The sequence below is a fragment of the Rana temporaria genome, chromosome 1 (assembly GCF_905171775.1).
Source record: "Rana temporaria chromosome 1, aRanTem1.1, whole genome shotgun sequence".
Lineage (NCBI taxonomy): Eukaryota > Metazoa > Chordata > Amphibia > Anura > Ranidae > Rana > Rana temporaria.
The window spans coordinates 542,748,314-542,766,403 of record NC_053489.1 but is presented as its reverse complement, the minus strand read 5'-3'; the positions used below and the strand labels follow the sequence as shown (position 1 = coordinate 542,766,403).

General features: G+C 44.2%; 1 protein-coding gene across 2 annotated transcripts in view; it reads left to right on the top strand.

The window, feature by feature from the left end:
* Positions 1-7,499: 7,499 nt before the first annotated feature.
* The window catches only part of LOC120920724 (probable ATP-dependent RNA helicase DDX60), a 294,719-nt gene continuing 284,128 nt past the window's right edge, over positions 7,500-18,090 (top strand). Inside the window, exons 1-2 of one of the 2 annotated variants that reach the window (XM_040332963.1) lie at positions 7,500-7,600; positions 15,697-15,784. The gene's annotated coding sequence lies outside the window, so the exon portion shown is untranslated. The remainder of the gene's footprint in view (positions 7,601-15,696; positions 15,785-18,090) is intronic. The other variant, XM_040332971.1, reaches the window with a different exon arrangement.

The window sequence follows — 18,090 nt, the reverse complement described above, 5'->3', positions numbered from 1 at the left end:
TGTGAAACATGTGAGATTCCTCTGTAGCGAGGGGTGACAACAGTGCCAACTGGCACGTGAACTGATGCACCTAAGGTGGTATCAAACATAAAAACAAAGTCCAACAAAAACTCCTAAGTGTGATGATCCGAGGTATGTAGCAAAGTTCATCAACATCCACAAGTCATTCAAGTGAAAAGGTGAATAAATAGAAAAAGCGTGACTCCTTTAACATGACAATCCCATCACCGGAAAAAGTGCAGGCTTACCGGAACTTGTTGACCACTGGTGGCAAATGCCAAAAGAGGTCAGTCAAGGCTTTATATGACGATTGTCAAACAGCAATCCTTGGCAGGAAGCGTAGGTCCAACTGGTGGGTAGGTCCTTATATGGAATAGGTCCCCAGGAGCGTAACATAAATGGGCCGGCGTAAGCCCGCGTAATTCAAGGCAGTGGGCGTGTTGTATTATAATGAAGCGCCGAACGAACGACTCATGCGCGCGCATGCTCAGTATCACGTCGAATTTAGACCATAACATACGCCGGCTCAATGCCTGTGACGTGAATGTAACCTACGCCCAGCCCCATTCACGTACGACTAGGATTGAGGGGGGAGGGTGAACTAGAATTACATCGGGCACACAAGTCAGCTAGGGGTCAGACATTAATGGAGAGTGGAATGGGGATAGATGGGGGGAGGGTTATGGCAGGTGACAAGAAAGTTCCCATGTTGCAAACAGCCATTGGAAATAATAGTGCCATTTGTACTACTATAAATTATATGAAAAACACCAGAGAAAAATGTAACAATACATTTAAGTGTTTGTTCACCAATGCCAGAAGTCTGCCAAGCAAAACAGGTGAGTTGGAAGCTCTGGTGCATGAGGAGAGCTATGATGTAGTGTATTGCTGAAACTTGGCTTCAATCCTCACATGACTGGGCTATTAATATTCCTGGCTATGCACTCTTTCGGAAAGACAGGGTAAAAAGGAAAGGTGGAGGGGGTCTGTCTCTATGTGAGAAGTGACCTCAAAGCAAGTGTGAAAGAGGACCTGGTTGATGGAGAGTGATATGAGGCTGAAGCATTATGGGTGGAACTGCATACAGATGTGCGTAGTTCAAAATTAATCATTGGAGTTTGTTATAAACCACCCAATGTTAATGAGGAGGTGGAGACTCAGCTCCTTGCACAGATGGAAAGGGCTGCAAGGGCTGGGACGGTGATAATAATGGGGGATTTTAACTACCCAGAAATTGACTGGATTAATGGCACTTCTGGGACAGTTAAAGGACAAAAATTTTAAAACCTATTGCAGGACAATTTTATGGTGCAGTTTATTGAGGCCCCAACTAGGAATCATGCTCTGTTTGACCTGATAATCTCAAACCATGCAGAGCTTATTACTAATGTTCAGATAAAGGAACACATGGGTAGCAGTGACCATAACATGATTTCATTTAATGTTAACTATAAGCAAGAAATACATACAGGAAATATTAAAACACTAAATTTAAGAGAGCAAATTTTCCAAGGATGAGGGCCGCTCTCCAGGACTTGGACTGGGAGGGAATATTGGCACAGCTGAACACAGAACAGAAATTTGAATTCTTCAATAAGACCGTTTATGAACTCACTGCAAAGTATGTTCCCATGGGCAATACGTTTAAAAGGCTAAAAATAAAACCTATGTGGCTCACGGTCAAAGTTAAAAAAGCTATAAACAATAAGAAAGTAGCTTTTAAAAAATATAAAAATGAAGGAACACTAGTGTTGTTTAAATGTTACAAAGAATATAACAGGATATGTAAAAAGGAAATCAAGGATGCAAAAATTCAAAATGAACGACAGATTGCAAAAGATAGTAGGACAAACCCCAAGAAATTATTTAAATATATTAATAGTAAAAAGGTGAAGTCCGAGCATGTAGGCCCCTTACAAAATAATCTAAAGTGGGTGACTGGGGACAAAGAGAAGGCAAATTTATTAAATGCTTTCTTCAGCTCTGTGTATACAATGGAGCATGGGGGAGCGAATGTCCAAAATGGGGGTGGGAGTGACACAGCCCCAAATCCACAATGGCTCAAAAGTGATATGGTCCAGAAATATTTAGACAGAATGAAGGTGGATAAAGCACCTGGACCAGATGGCATCCATCCACGGATCCTAGGTGAGTTGAGCTCTGTCATTTCAAAGCCACTGTATCTAATATTTAGGGACTCATTAAAGACAGGAATAGTACCACTGGATTGGCGCAGGGCCAATGTGGTGCCCATATTTAAAAAGGGAACAAAGTCTTTACCAAGTAACTATAGACCTGTTAGTCTAACTTCTATAGTTGGGAAGATACTGAAGAGATTAATAAAAGACCACATGGATGAGTTCTTGCTGGAAAAAAACTATTTAAAGTGGAGTTCCACCCATAAATATAACATTACATCAGTAGTTGTAAAAAAATGTCATTAGTCCTTTACGAATTTTTTTTTTTTTTAGATGCCTTCAAAGTGTTGTTGCTAGGCAGAATAGTTAATCTTCCCACTTCCTGCACCTAGGTGCTTAAGCTTCCTAACCTACACCGCACAGACTCCTGGGAATGTAGTGGGTGTAACTTTCCAGGAGTCTGTGCACTCCCCAGTCTCAAAGAATCATGTGACTTGGACAGTACAGGTGCTGAAACCTGATCTGACACTGCTTGTGCAGCACTGAGCATGTGCAAGATCTGCAAGGCTGAAATCCAGGAAGTCATACAGTCTGGCTTCATGATGCCCACACTTAAGATGGCCCCAGTCAATTTCTATTTTATAAAGTGTCTAAATGCTGTAACAACCTAACAAAACGGACCTTAGTTTACAGACTAACTTTACTAGAATACATTAAGCTTGTGTGTATATTTATATTTAAAAAGTGAAATTGTGGCCGGAACTCCGCTTTAAGCAGCAGACAGCATGGATTCATGAAAGACAGAAGTTGTCAGACAAACCTGATTTCCTTTTATGAAGAGGTAAGTAAAACCCTGGACAGAGGAGTGGATGTGGACATGGTATATTTGGATTTTGCAAAAGCGTTCGATACAGTTCCGCACACACGGCTCATGTGTAAGGTAAGGTCTACAGGATTGGATATATCAGTTTGTAAATGGATAGAAAACTGGCTGAAAGACAGAATTCAGAGAGTAGTGGTTAATGATTCTTACTCTGAATGGTCCAAGGTTATCAGTGGTGTACCCCAAGGTTCAGTGCTGGGACCCTTACTTTTCAATATATTTATAAATGATATTGGGTCTGAGATCAAAAGTAACATTTCTGTCTTTGCAGATGACACCAAGCTATGCAGTGGAATAACGTCCTTGCAGGATGTCTCCAATTTACAAGCCGACCTCAATGCTCTGTCTAATTGGGCGACTAAGTGGCAGATGAGGTTTAATGTTGATAAATGTAAAGTTATGCACTTAGGGAATAAGAATATGCAGGGCTGCTGTTAGAAATCACGGGCCCCGTACAGCCTACCTGACAGGGCCCCCCCCTAAAATATATCCAAACAATATTTTCACCAACGAAATACACTAAAATCATTCTTAGCGGACACAAACATAACAGAGAACCTGTGTGAATTGGCCCTTTTAAAATAGTTTTTAAAAATCTTTAAACTTTTTTTATATCATTTTTTAAAGAATGTTAAAATATATTAAAATGTATTTTATTTTATAATTTGTTATTTTATACGAGACAGCCAAGCCAGCAGTGCCGTGGGGGGGAACAGCACAGTGACAGGGGGCACAGAGGGGGGATCAAAAGAAGGCAGAACAGGGAGGGGGATCGGTGCAGGGGAAGTAATTCTGTAATTGCCCCTCCATCCGATCACAATGATTCCCTTTGCTGTCAGGGCCCCCCTGTTTGCCTGGGCCCCCTACAGGAGGGCTGGTGGTCCCCCCCTATCAGCGGCCCTGAGAATATGCATGCATCATACATGCTAGGGGGAGTACAACTGGGGGGATCTGTAGTGGAGAAGGATCTGGGGGTTTTGGTAGATCATAAGCTCAATAATAACATGCAATGCCAAGCTGCGGTTTCCAAAGCGAGCAAAGTCCTTTCTTGTATTAAGAGAGGTATGGACTCCAGAGACAGAGATATAATTTTGCCCCTGTACAAATCATTAGTAAGACCTCATCTGGAATATGCAGTTCAGTTTTGGGCCCCAGTTCTCAAAAAGGATATCGGAGAACTGGAGAAAGTGCAGAGAAGGGCAACCAAACTGATAAGAGGCATGGAGGAGCTCAGCTATGAGGAAAGATTAGAAGAACTACATTTATTCACTCTTGAGAAGAGGAGAATAAGGGGGGATATGATCAACATGTACAAATATATAAGAGGTCCATACAGTGGACTTGGTGTTGAGTTATTCACTTTACGGTCAACACTGAGGAGGGGGCACTCTTTACGTCTAGAGGAAAAGAGATTTCACCTCCAAATACGGAAAGGTTTTTTCACAATAAGAGCTGTGAAAATGTGGACCAGACTCCCTCCAGAGGTGGTTCTGGCCAGCTCAGTAGATTGCTTTAAGAAAGGCCTGGATACTTTCCTAAATGTACATAAAATAACTGAGTGCTAAGATTTGTAGGTAAAGTTGATCCAGGGTAAATCCGATTGCCTCTCGGGGGATCAGGAAGGAATTTTTTCCCCTGCTGTAGCAAATTGGATCATGCTCTGCTGGAGTTTTTTGCCTTCCTCTGGATCAACTGTGGGTATGAAGTTGGGTGTATGGGATTGTACTGTGTTTTTTATTTTGTTTGTTTATTTTTTTGTGGTTGAACTGGATGGACTTGTGTCTTTTTTCAACCTGACTAACTATGTAACTATGTAACTATGTAACTATGACTTACATAACCAATGTAAAAATATACGCTTGTTCCGACGTCCATACTTTGCATTACCTGCGCCTCATATAGCAGGGGTAACTTTACGCCGGACGTACGCCTTATGTACGCCTTATGTAAACGGCGTAGCTTAATGCGACGGGCGCAAGTACGTTTGTGAATCGGCGTATCTAGGTCATTTGCATATTCAACGCTTAAATCTACGGAAGCGCCCCTTGCGGCCAGAGTAAATATGCACCCAAGATACGACGGCGTAGGAGACTTACGTCGGTCGTATCTTGGCCAAATTCAGGCGTATCTGATTTCCAGAATACGCGGAAAGATACGACGGCGTATCTGGAGATACGCCGTCGTAAGTCCTTTCTGAATCTGACCCACTGTGTGTCTGTCCCTTTAAACGCAGGCTCCTCCTCCTCTGTGGATGGGGAGCGCGAGCCAAGGCACAGATAATCAGGGGTAGCGGGCGGTGTTAGAGGTGCTTGCTGCTACCCACAGGTGTCAGCCCTTTGGCGGGTGTCACCCGGGTGCAGCCCGCACCCCCCGCATCCGCCTTGCAATGCCTCTGCGCCAGGTCACATACCTAGTACGTGATATGACACTTCCGGGTCTAGGGCATGCATGTACAGTGACAGTACATATTTTTAGCACTGATCACTCTCTATTAGTGTTGCTGGTCCCCAAAAAGTGTCAGTTAGTGTCCCGACAGTCCGCCCCAATATTGCAGTCCCACTATAAGTTGCTGATCGTTGCCATTACTAGTAAAATAAATGAATAAAAATATTCCATAGTTTGTAAATGCTTATTGGGATTTATTTTACTAAAAATATGTAGCAAACACAGGATGATTGGGATTTAAGGGTCATGGTTAGGGAACTTTGGGGTCAAAGGGGACGCCTTTTCTCTTTTTCCCTCTCCCTCTTCTCTCTTTCTTCTTCACATATTTCTCTCCTTGCTCTCTCCCTCTCTTGTATCTCTCACTTTCTCCCTCTCCCTAATCCTTCTCTCTTTTTCTCCCTCTCTTATGTTCTCTCTCCCTTCTCTCTGTCTCATTCGCTCCTAAAAAATACATAAAACATAGTTAAACCTTTAAAAATATTAGGACAAATACCAATAAAAAAAAAAGCACTGCAAAATTCAAATGGGAGCCAATGGCTGCGCTTCTATCAATCTATCCAATCAAGAGCCGAGAAACCTGGGCAGAGCTACAGTGCAGCGCATCCTCGCGGTGGGGCATTCCAGGGCTCAATTAAGTAATATGGGAGGGGGGGGGGGCTGGGGGGCCGGTTACTGTCAGATGTTTTTTCACCTTGTTGCATAGGATGCATTAAGATGAAAAAACATGAGGGTTTACAACCCCTTTAAGTCTTCAATACGACACAGAAGATGAATCCAACACATTTTTACTAATTGCAGTACAGATGATGTTTTTCCAGTATTGAAACGTGAGAAGGCAATGACTTTCCTAAACCCCATGTCTGTGAATAACTTACACACTGACTGAGGGAACATGGAAGAAGTGGGGAGGACTAAACCGAATAGCGCCATTAAACAAAAGGGGGATGACAGAGGAATATACCAAAATCACAGTAGCAAACAACTTGCATTGGCCTAAAACAACAAAATGCAGTTCAATACAACAACAATTCCTCATTCCACCTGGAGTGTGGTTTGGGGTACCAAATAAATCATGGTCCATGTATGGCCAGCTTAAAGCGGATCTATGCCGGAATTTTTAATTTTTTTTAAAAGCCAGCAGCTATAAATACTGCAGCTGCTGACTTTTAATATTAGGGCACTTACCTGTCCTGGAGTCCATTGCGGCGATCAGTGATCAGCTAAAAATCGCTGATCACTGCCATTACTAGTAAAAAAATAATAATAAAAATGCCATAAAAATATCTCCTATTTTGTAGATGCTATAATAATATAAAGTAAAAATTATTGTTTTTTTTTCCCAAGATTGACGGTCTTTTTTTGTTTATAGTGCAAAAAAATAAAAACCCCAGAAGTGATCAAATACCACCAAAAGACAGCTCTATTTGATTATATCGTTTGCAATTGGTGCATTCTACAGTGCATTTTGCATTTTTGCACACGCAATTTTACTCCAATTTGTGTTTTTTATGCTTTTCTTTGTTTGGCCAAATTGGTGGTGGGCAGAATAAAAAACGCAAAACGCCAATCACGATAAAATCGCAGGAAAACGGCACTACATGCTTTTCTTTTCTGCAGCTTCTCCGTTGAAGTTCATGGAACCAAAAAAGCAAAGAAAGCACTGTTTTGATTTTTAAAAAAGTCCCTGACCCTTTCCAAAAACGCAGTGGCTGAAAAAAGCATAGATGTGAATGTGTACCATAGGAAACCACGTTACATGGACTATAGTGCGTTTCTGCAAAAAGCACCAAAAAAACGCATAGGTGTGAACCAGGCATAAATGTTTATTTTTTTCCCAATACTGCAGGCTTTTTGCTGTAAAAAGAAATACAAGTTCTTTATGAAAGCATGTTGTAATAGTGAACAGGAGGAATAGGTTCTCTATAAATAGACCCTTCTAGTTTACGTCACTGAGAACTCCCTCCCTGGTGTCTCTGATCTGCGCTCAGCATCTGCTGATGTTATGAGGAAACGAAACCGACACAAGTAGGAGGAGAGGGTGGGAGGCTCCATGCTCAGCATCTGCTCTATAACTGCCAGCAGCTTCTCCTCAGCCCTGAGACTGAATTCTCTGGACTAACTCACAGCTCACAAGGTACGCTTCTGACACAACCTTTCTTATACATTTGTTGAATTTACACATTCAAAATCTATTTTCAAGCTTTTTGGATTGCATAGGTAAGGGTTATTACCACCCATGTAATGTTTGTTTTGCCGTCTGTGACCCAGAAGATTTCACCTTACTTTCTGTCCCAATGACAATTGGATTTTGAAATAAATTTGGGTTGTTGTGGAAACCAGCCTTGGTGATAAAGCATCAGTGGAGACACCTTTTTCCCATAATAACCCTTATGCCTTGTACACACGATCGAAAATTCCAATGGAAAAAGCCAAGCGGATATTCCGACCCTGTGTGTGCCCCATCGGACTTTTTTCCATCGGAATTTAGAAAGAGAACATGTTCTCTTTTTTCCGACGGAAAAAAATTCTATCGGAAATTCCGTTCATCTGTATGGAACGGCGACGGAGAAAAAAACACGCATGCTCAGAATCAAGTCGACGCATGCTCGGAGGGATTGAACTTCATTTTTCTCAGCTCGTCGTTGTGTTGTACGTCACCGCGTCCTTGGCGGTCAGAATTTGGCGTGACAGTGTGTATGCAAGACAGCTTGAACGGAATTCGGACGCAAAATCCGATCATGTGTACAAGGCATAACAGGAATGAATTTCCCTTTTCTAGGGGTAGATTTCCTCTCACTTCCTGTTGTCTCCCTCCGTTTGAAAGTAGGAGTCGTTTGTAACTAGGGGACTGCCTGTATTGGCTGCAAGAAATATATTCAAAAAAATACACGCATATATAAAGTATGTATCTATATATTTTTCAGTGCTACTGCATTCACTGTAATTATAGACAATGCAGAAAGTATTTCATGTCATTATACCTTATTTATTTATAGGTAAACTTTTCTCTCATGATATTAGTATCCTTTGGTGCACATTACATACCAAAAAAAGTGCTTCAATCATAAAATATAATGTGCAGTGACGCTATTTAACCACCTAAAGGGTCACTAAAGGAAAAAAATGTTTTGCTGAAATCACTGTTTACAGGGTATAGAGACATAAAAGTTAACCGATTCCTTTTAAAAATGATTACAAATAGATTAAATTCAATCATATAATGTGCCTGCAGTTTCACTTTTGTTTTTAAACTGGTTTCATGTTTCTGTGAAGTAAAGAGACCCACAGAACAAAAACAAACAAATCCAGGGCAGTGTTTTGTTTTTAAAATGAATCTGATTGGTTCTGAGGAGTTTTAGATACACAGCTTGGACCACAGTGAAAAGCTGCCATGAGATTTTTCATAAGGAGCCAGACAAGCAGGAAGTGTGGAGATCAGAGCAGAATTACAGCTACTTCAAAGCAAACACGAACAATGAGGACATAAAACCAGTACTGCAGTAAGGTAAAGGAAGCTATTTAAAAAAAAAAAATCCTTTAGTGATCCTTTAAGACCCGGACCGTTAGGCAGCTAAAGGACCTGGCCAGTTTTTGTGATTCGGCACTGCGTCGCTTTAACTGACAATTGCACGGTCGTGCGACGTGGCTCCCAAACAAAATTGGCGTCCTTTTTTTTCCACAAATAGAGCTTTCTTTTGGTGGTATTTGATCACCTCTGCGTTTTTTATTTTTTGCCCTATAAACAAAAATAGAGAGACAATTTTGAAAAAAAATTCAATATATTTAACTTTTTGCTATAATAAATATCCACAAAAAAGATATAAAAAACATTTTTTTTCCCTCAGTTTAGGCCGAAACATATTCTTCTACCGATTTTTGGTAAAAAAAAATCGCAATAAGCGTTTATCAATTGGTTTGCGCAAAATTTATAGCGTTTACAAAATAGGGGACAGTTTTATGGCATTTTTATTAATATTTTTTTTCACTGGTAATGGCGGCGATCAGCGTTTTTTCCGTGACTGCAACATTATGGCGGACACATCGGACACTTTTGACACATTTTTGGGACCACTGTCATTTTTACAGCGAAAAGTGCTATAAAAATGCACTGATTACTGTGAAAATGACAATGGCAGTGAAGGGGTTAATCACTAGGGGGGCGCTGAAGGGGTTAAGTGTGCCCTAAGGGAGTGATTCTTACTGTAGGGGGGCGTGGCTGTAGGTGTGACATCACTGATTGTCGTTCCCTATATCAGGGAACAGACGATCAGTGTCACTGCCACACAGAAGAACGGGGAAGGTGTGTTTACGTTCTTCAGCTCCTGTAACCGATCGCGGGACACTGGCGGCGATCAGGTCCGCGGGTCTGCCTTCGCCGGCTTAAAGGCAACGTACAGGTACGTGCATGTGCCCAGCCGTGCCCTTCTGCCGACGTATAAAGTCCCATTTATTTGTTCTCCCCCCTATTCTGTATGTATGCTCACAAATCGTTTAGCACAGTCCACAGGCTGAGGAGCACTCGGAAGTGGTAGAGAAGAAGCAGGCCCGCCAGCAGCAGCAAGAGCCACGTGTAGGACCTGTTTTGACGCAGGTAAACTTAAAGTGTTACTAAACCCAGGACCCTGCGTTTACTATATCTGGTCTCCCACAGTACACAGAACATGGACATGGAATAGTTTTAGTAAATATAAACTAATAAATATCTTTTGTCATCAGCAGTATATAGCAGTCTTGTGACTTCTATCAGTGACTGGTTAAGGCTTGTAGGAGGAGTTTTTATTCTCTTCTGACTGTCCAATGAGGCTGCATGACTCCTGACCCTCTGTCTGAACAGTGCTGATTGGCCCTGTGCTGATCACATGCACCCTCCCAAGAAAAGGGAGCAATACACACCAAACATGTGGAGCTTGTCCTCTAGACTCTGTTCTATCAGGAGATGGATTGGGGACAGTAGAAGAAGTGGAGGATCAGAGAAGACAGGATCAAACAGCCTTTTTACACAATGCACAGGATTAACCCCTTAAGTTCCACGGTGAGTATTACAAGCATGCTTTACTGCATATGCAGACAGATTTTACTGTTGTGGGTTTGGTAACACTTTAAAGCCAAACAGCAAAGGAGGTGCCTAGTCAGGCTGGCGGGCATGCTTCTTCTCTACCACTTGCGAGTGCCACTCCGCCTGTAGCAGACCATGCTGGCCGGTTTGTGAGCATACATAATGAATACTACTACCCCCGCTGGAGAAGTGTGGAGGTGTGTTGGCCGATGCCTGCACAAGTCTGTGGTGGATGCCTGTGAGCAGCTTATAATCTGGCAGCATATATTTGAGAGGAGGGCGCATTCCATGTATATATCCAGTCTTTTATATGTTTCAAGGTCAAATCCAAGATTTGAGTATATATCTTCAAACATCTTCTTTTTTTTTTTTATATCTATATACATTTATGTGTGCACAATGGCCCGGATTCGCAAAGCACTTGCGCCGACGTATCTCGAGATACGCCGCGTAAGTGCAAATATGCACCGTCGTATCTGTGCGCCGTGCCCACAAAACTAGATACGCCTTAAAATAGGCTTCATCTGACCGACGTAACTTGCCTACGCCGGCGTATAGTGGGCGCATATTTACGCTGCTCGTATTTGGCGCTCCCATTGATTTTCTATTCAAATATGGAAATGAGGGAGATACGCCGATTCACGAATGTACGTGCGCCCGGCGCATTCTATACACGGCTTGCGTAAGTCGTACGTCCGGCGTAAAGTAATGCCCCATAAAGGAGGTGTAACTCAGCAGCAGACATGCAAAGGTCTGCACCAGGGAACTCAAGCCGTCGTATTTTATGTTGTTTACGTTGGACGTGAATATGGCTGGGCGTAGGTTACGTTCACACCGTAGGCAGTGATCTGTCGTATCTTAGGCAGTTGTTCCCGACGTGATTGTGAGCATGCGCACTGGGATGCGGCCACGGGACAGCGCATGCGCCGTTCGTTATATGTATCTGTCTGGCACTCGGCCCATCATTTGCATGGGGTCACGCCTCATTAGCATGGCTCACACCCACTTCCACTTACGCCGACTTACGCCTGAGAAACCCAGCGCAGATTTGGAAGGAAGTGCTTTGTTGAATCCAGTGCTTGCCTCTCTGCGCTGCGTTGGCGTAGCGTAAAAAAGATACGCTACGGCGGCATAAATATGCGCCAATGTATGTAAATCCGGGCCAATGTGTTTAAAGCGGAGTTCCACCCAAAAGTGTAACTTCCGCTTTAAGCACTCCTCACCCCCTTACATGCCACATTTGGCATGTCATTTTTTTGGGGGGGGGATGGGGGCTTCGGTAGGAGTGGGACTTCTTGTCCCACTTCCTCCTTCCGCCCTTGGTGACTCCTCCTCTCGCCGTAGGCAGCCCCTCCCTCTAGGCCATCTCCTGGGAAATGTGACAGGTCCTAGGAGATCGCCTGTCCATTTATAGAGCGCAGCGCGACTCGCGCAGTGAGTGCTCGGCCGTGAAGCCAAAAGCTGTTACGACCGGGTGCCCACAATATGAATGGAGGTGCTGGCGGAGAAGGGGGGGGGGGAGGAGTGGAGCTCCGGGCGGCCACGTCGTTGGACCGTGGAGCAGGTAAGTGTCTGTTTATTAAAAGTCAACAGCTACTCTTTTTGAAAGCTGCTGACTTTTAATAAACATGAAAAGGCTGGATCTCCGCTTTAAGATAGGTGAACGTGTTTACATCTGCAAGGTTAGATAAGCTGAAGTAGAAAAAATCTCCATCGAGATATGAATTCCTTTGAGCTGAACTTTGGACTTGTAATGCTTGTTTTCATTTTAATTAGTAATGATTCTAGTACCAGCTTTTAATAGGAGCATAGGTCACCTTGTTATAGTTTTTTTTCTTTGCACTTTTACAAGTTCTACCTAGATGTCACATTTATTTCAGAAACATAAAAACCTAGAAGAGTGACAGCAGAAAAAAGACCAAGTGGTCTGTGACGAAATGCAGTATAAGACTCCTGCTTTTCTTATCCACTCGTGACAAAAGACTAGCCAATCTCACACCACGCTGTCACTTACGTCGCAATGCCAATCTCAGCTACACCCTGCACAAATATTTTCCAGCTCGTGGGGCCACAATCTAGGTGCCAGCAGCTCGAGAGCGATTGTCACTGGGTTAGTAACTTAAGCAATTAACTCTTTATCTGCCACCACCGACTTTTACAGAAGAGTCGGAACTTCCTCAAGATTAGCAATACAATTATGATTTTAAAATAAACGTCTTCACACACACTGTCACCAAAGACAAGTATATTCAGAGATTTATCATATACAGCATCAGTCGTCAAGAGACAGGGATTCTTTTAGGCCCCATTCACACCTGAGCAGAGGCGGCTCTAGGCTTTGTGAGGCCTTAGGCAAAACTTGACATGGGGCACCACTCTCGCCCATGATGGGAAAAATAATTCAAGGACAAGATCCTCTTCCCCACAACCCTGGCCGGTGGTTGTGGGGGTCTGCGGGCAGGGGGCTTATCAGAATCTGGAGGCCCCCCAGAACCTGCTCCCTTGTGACATCAGAGGTCATGCTGGGTCACTGACGTCACTAGGGGTGGTGTCACCAATATTCACTGGTTGTTAGGGACGCTGGCGGCCCTGCTCCTGAGTCAGGGTTATTAACGCTGCCTGAGCACAGCAGTGTTAGGGTCCCCTGTCCCTCAAAACTGGGGTAATGCATTGGGTAAGTTAGGCAGCCACGAGGCCCCTGTAAGTGTGAGGCCCTAGGCGACCGCCTAATTAGCCTAATTAAAAAGCCACCTATGCACCTGAGCGTAGTGTTTAGTCGCATGTTTTGTCGCTCGTATTTGCACGTTTGCATACAGCGTTGTCCGACGTTTTCGAACTTCGTCGTTTTTTTATTTTAGCAAATAGGAAAAATGATAATCTCTTTCATCATTTGTTGCTATGTTTGTAGATATTTTTATCTTCTTCCTGGGTGAATATTCTATTTCACAGAACAGATTAAAGCAACAAAACGCCCGTAGAAACGCTCGTTGTCGCGCTAGACGCTTGAATCAAGCGTTTCCATTAGTTTCCATGGGAATACAAACGTTAAAAAATGCCCAAATGAGCCCAATTCGAGTGACAAAAAAGGGTCCAGAACTTGTTTGAGCTTCAGGCGTTTTGGAGTGGAGATGTAAACCATCTCCATTGAGAATAATGGATTTTTTCCCCTCTAGCGTTTTATAGCTTCAGGCGACAAAACGCTCAGGTGTGAATGGGCTCTTAGTTTGCACAATTTCAACACTTTTCAAAATAGGGTTCAATATTGAAAAGGTCAAAGTGGTGAAAATATAATATTTACAGAAAAAGGGTGTTTCAAAGAAATAAGACAATACAGACAATAAAGCAACAGAGAAGAAATAAAACTGAGTTGAAAATGAGAATACTTTCAATGTTCTGTTTCAGTAGATTCCAGTCAATGAACAAAGTGGTAAATTGGCTCTTATAACTTGACAGATCTTCAGTTGCCAGATGTTGCCTGAGAGTTGTCAAAATGGCCTGGCATTCCCCTTTTCTCTGGAGTCAAAGGGGTAGTGACAGAGGCCATCTGACCACTTGCCCACCGGCTAACGCCAATATACTTCGGCAGAATGTCATGGCTGCGCAAAGCAATGTACAGGTACATTGCTTTGAATTTGCCGCTGTGTGAGCACGTGTGCCCGACGTGATCTCCGTGACCATGCCTGCGGGATCCGCGGACTCGGTTTTCGCCAGTGTCCCGCGATTGTGTCACGAAGCTGCAGAACGGGGAGATGTAAACAAGGCATTTCCCTGTTCTGCCTAGTGACAGGACAGTGATCTACTGCTCCCTGTTATCGGGAGCAGTGATCACTGTTGTGTCACTTGTAGCCCAGCCCCCTCACAGTTAGAATCACTCCCTAGGACACACTTAACCCCTTCATTGCCCCCTAGTGTGTTTAACCCCTTCCCTGCCAGTGCCATTTACACAGTAATCAGTGCATTTTTTATAACACTGTTCGCTGTATAAATGACAATGGTCCCAAAATGGTGTCAAAAGTGTCAAAAAATCCTTTGTATATATATTTTTTGGGGATATTTATTATAGAAAAAAGTAAAAAGTACTGCTTTTTTTTTCAAAAATGTTCGCTCTTTTTTGTTTATAGCGCAAAAAATAAAAAAACGCAGAGGTGATCAAATACCACCAAACGAATGCTCTATTTGTGAGGAAAAAAAGAACGCCAATTTTGTTTGGGTGCAACGTCGCACGACTGCACAATTGTCAGTTAAAGCGACGCAGTGCCAAATCGCAAAAAGTGCTCTGGTCAGGAAGGGGGTAAATTCTTCCGGGGGTGAAGTTGTTAAAGGGTCACTAAAGGAAAAAAAAATTTTGCTTGAAATTAATGTCTGCAAGGTAGACAGACAGAATAGTGTAATGATTCTGTTAAAAAACGAGTAAATACCTATTAAATTCCTTCATCTATATTACCTCCGGCATTCTAGTTTCTGTTCTCTCATTCACTTCCTGGTTTGCGGCGCTCGTTCATGTAAGAACTACATTTCCCAGTAATTCACACCTCCTTGAAGTCTCTAACACGTAGAGAGCCTGCCACACAGATGTAGTTCCCAGGAGGGGGTGAGCACGTTACTGACCACCGCAGTAAAGCCTCCCATCACGGTGGTCAGTAAAATCAGACAAGCAGGAAGTGAACAGAACAGAGAAGAAATAGAGCAACTGAGCAAAAACGAACAATGAGGAAGTGAAAAGAGGAATGTCTGCAGGTAAAGGATGCTTATTATGAAATAAAAAATGTTCCTTTACAACCCCTTTAAACATCTGAGAGTGCAGCCTGCGAGAATGGTGGAGGAAAGCACAAGCACTTTGGATTTTTGCAAAGTTGATGTATTGATTTTTTGAAGTCACTTCAATCAGTCACAGATATATGAAATTTCAGAGCAGCACTGTTTATTGATTATTTGCACTTTTTAAGTGAAGTGATAACACTTGTTTGTGATAGCAACTATTATTATTAATAAAAAAATGTTTTATACCACTTTATTTCACGAGATTGAGCAGATCAGATATTCAGATACAGTTTTCTATTTGTATTCATATCTCTGAATACCTACTGAGTACAGTCTGCTAACATGCAGATTATTTTCCAGCCTTAATATATCTTCGAAATAATATACATTTTTTATATGTTTTGGATGCCCAGTCCGCCAAGGAGAGGAATCGGCTGGTTCTGTTCCCAGTACTAGGGTAGCAGTGTGTGTGCTCAAAACGCTACAAATTAACTAAGGGAGGTAAGTATGTCTATATTCTGGCTGTGCAATGTTATTTCATGAGTTAAGAAATATGCTAAAGTTTTAGAGTTTTGGCTGCTAGCCAGGCTAGCAGAAATGTGTATTGACCATTTCCTTCAGCTGAGCTATTTACAACCAGGTATCTGTTATTGTTACGGAACCATGAACCAGACATACAACAAGAGATAAGTGAAAAATAAGAAGGCTTTATTGAATATCAAGCATTAAAGCAAAAGTCCAAAACAGATGGTGAACCCGAATCAGAGTCTTGCGAAGCCAGAGGTCAGGAACCAGAAGAGTAGTCAGACGAAGCCAGGATCAGGAACCAGCATGGATGTCAGACGAAGCCAGGATCAGGAACCAGCAGGGATGTCAGACGAAGCCAGGATCAGGAACCAGCAGGGAAGTCAGACGAATCCAGGATCGGAACCAGAAGCAGCAGCAGTCTTAGAAGCATGTGAACACAGGAGGACCAAGCAAGGAACTGAAGCCACAGAACTCCTATATATATGAGCCAGGCATCCAGCTCCTCCCAGTGGGAAGGAGGAGCCGCAGGGTGGGAGGCTACAAGAGACCTGGAAACCAAGATGGCCGCCAGCACATGTCAAACGAAGGAGACAGGAGAGAGGTAAGACCATGACAGTACCTCCCCCTCAAGGGCCCCTCCTCCGCGGTGCAAAAAACGGTTTCTGAGGGAAGCGTGCGTGGAAGGCTCGGAGCAAGGCAGGAGCATGGACATCTGCGGAGGGAACCCAGGAACGCTCCTCTGGACCATAACCACGCCAGTGGACCAAAAACTGCACCCGACCGCGAACCAGGCGTGAGTCCAGGATATTGCTCACCTCATACTCCTCATGATTGCCCACTTGGACCGGACGAGGCCGAGGAAGCGAGGAAGTGAAGCGATTGCACACCAGTGGCTTCAACAGGGAGACATGAAACACGTTGGAGATCCGCATGCCAGGAGGAAGCGCAAGGGCATAGGCTACCGGGTTTACCCTGCGAAGCACTCGGAAGGGGCCAACAAAGCGAGGAGCCAGCTTGGGAGTGGGCACTCGAAGGTTGAGGTTGCGAGTGGACAACCATACACGGTCTCCGACCTGGTAGGAAGGAGCAGGCGCTCGTCTGCGATCAGCCTGGAGTTTCTGGCACTGCGCAGAGACCTCAAGGGACCTCTGGATCTGTACCCAAGAAGCACGTAGAGCAGAAAGGTGATCCTCCACAGCCGGAATATCCTGGGGAGAGAATGCCTCCGGTAACACGGCAGGTTGGAACCCATAATTGGCCATGAAGGGAGACGTCCCAGAGGAAGAGTTCACAGCCGTGTTCCTGGCAAACTCAGCCCAAGGCAGGAGGTCAACCCAATTGTCCTGGTGATCGGAGACATAGCAACGAAGGAATTGCTCCAAGGCCTGATTGGATCGTTCTGCGGCCCCATTGGACTGAGGGTGGTAGGCCGAGGAGAAGGAGAGATGAATCCCCAACTGGGAGCAAAAGGCGCGCCAGAACCTGGACACAAACTGACTCCCCCGATCCGACACTATCTCTTTGGGCAAACCGTGCAAGCGGAAGACCTCCCGGGCAAAAATCGTGGCCAACTCTTGTGCAGAGGGTAACTTCTTGAGAGGAACACAGTGGCACATTTTGGAAAACCGATCCACAATCATGAGAATGACCGTATGGCCTCGGGATGCAGGGAGGTCCACAATGAAATCCATCCCCAGGTGTGACCATGGGCGCTCCCCGGTGGCTATGGGTTGCAGCAGGCCCAACGGAAGGTGACGAGGGGACTTACTTTGGGCACAAACGGAGCATGCCGCTACATATGCGGCGATGTCGGAACGTAGGGAAGGCCACCAGAACAGACGTGAAACAGCCCAGGACAGCTGATTCTTACCAGGATGCCCCGCGGTCTTGGAGTTATGGTAGGTTCGCAACAACCGAGTGCGCAACTCCTCAGGCACAAAACATCTGCCGTTGGGTGTCCCAGAGGGAGCACCAGACTGAGCCGCCAAAATCTGCTCACCAAGGGGAGAGGTCAGGCTGGTGCGAATGGCGGCCAGAATCTGATTCGGAGGTATGACCGAAGTCGGTATAGATTCCTCCCTGGACAGCTCGGAGTACTGCCGTGATAAGGCATCCGCCCTGATGTTCTTGGAACCAGGTAGGTAGGAGACCACGTAATTAAAACGTGACAAGAACAGAGCCCATCTGGCCTGACGTGGTGTCAATCTCTTGGCCTCAGAAAGGTAGGTCAGATTCTTGTGGTCCGTCAGGATGAGAACCGGAACCACCGAGCCCTCGAG